This window comes from Pinus tabuliformis, chromosome 8, assembly GCF_031772625.1.
Source record: "Pinus tabuliformis cultivar Carrire ecotype Pingquan chromosome 8, CPIR1, whole genome shotgun sequence".
Taxonomy (NCBI): Eukaryota; Viridiplantae; Streptophyta; class Pinopsida; order Pinales; family Pinaceae; genus Pinus; species Pinus tabuliformis.
Window position 1 is genome coordinate 1,615,039,496 of NC_142294.1, and position 1,655 is coordinate 1,615,041,150.

Consider the following 1,655-nt stretch of genomic DNA (forward strand, 5'->3'; position numbering starts at 1 on the left):
AAAACTTAAATGCACTGATTTTAACAAAATAAATCGTTAAACAAATTTATTGAATGTATCTTGAGATTCATATGGCCATTAAATGATTACTCTAAGGGCTTTAAGAAATCAAACAACCAAAGAAATATTCCAACAGAAACACACCATAAACAAGAAAAGACACCGTCACCCGACCCAAAACCGGATCAGATGATTGGGAAGGTTATACCTCCCAAAACACAAAATAAAATCATTTTATTAATAAGATGGCCCGCCTGCAAATGCACTCGCAAAGGAAACACCATATCAACCCTAACAAAGCTTTAATGGCCACTGGATTTTACATTCATCAATTACAACATAAGTCTGTTCTCTTTAAATGTTCGTGTTAAAGTCCATAAGCAATACAGTTAGCCTTAATAAGTTAGGTTCCACAAATGGTAACCCCTACTTGCCTAAGCTGCTGTGACGAGAGGTACTCTTTGGTCGAAATCACCAGGGACCTGCACTTATCCCCAACTGAATGCCATCCACCCTGAAAAATGACACAGTGGCACATTCTGTCCTATTGAATCGAATGTCTTAATTAATTAACGAAATGCATTCAGTCGTTGGCAAACGATCTACATAGATTCAAAAAATGACAGTGGCACTGTACCAAAACACTTGTAGAAAACCTTAATATCAACGAACTCTATTCATCTGCATTGTATGTCATCGATCCCTTGCGTCATTCTTGCCGGTGTTCAAGGCATGGAACAGGATCAATATGAAGAATGCCACCGCAGCTTCCAAGCCTTCGCTCTGTAACGCGGGGCCGTAGTTCATTATTAATACATCACTCCTCCTCGGGGTTTGGTCTCTTTCTTGTAGTTTAAGTTTACCTATAGTTGTACGAGCTGTCTTACTGATATAATAAGACATTGATAGTAAATTAAATGGTTTGCATTCATGCTTTGACTGGCTTTTGTGCTCTTGCTCTAATTGTCCTCTGTAAACTCCTCGTTACTGTTCTAATTGTACATACATGTATAGCTTTCTACTCAATAGAAAATATGCTAATACAACAAAGAAAAAATTGAACATCTGCCTCAACTCCTCAAAACTGCCTAACACAGCTTGTTAACATTTGTCACCTTTGTAATGGACCACCAGACTAGAAATGCTAGCTCATTAGACTCCTAATAGCCTAGATTCTCTCTAAAATGAAGACATTCTAATCACATTAAAACCTACTATTCCAAATTTATATAAATTTCAGTTAAGGCAATTCGCTTTAGAAATTTCATCACCCCTAACTCTATAATAAAAACTAAACCCCCTGTCCAAGATGTATAAGCCTGCAAAACAAATGTTAGTTAGCAAAATTTATTGGATCAGTTCTTAAAATGGATGATTATTAATGAAAAACCAAATACCAAATCCTCCTAAAGTTTTGCTAGGCCTGTGAAAAAAAAAGGTCAGATTAGTCTTGAAACAAATTTTATGAGCATTCAAATGGATTAGAATATTTTTTGAATAGAAAACTAGCACCAAACCCTTGAAGAAATTTTGTAGGTCTGCAACAAAGGAGATTAGCCTTGATGATCAGTTGCAGAGAATTTTATTGGCCCTCCAAGGCCTGCGGCTAGGGTAACCTGGCCTATTAGGCCTGCGGCCTAATTAATATTTCCTCT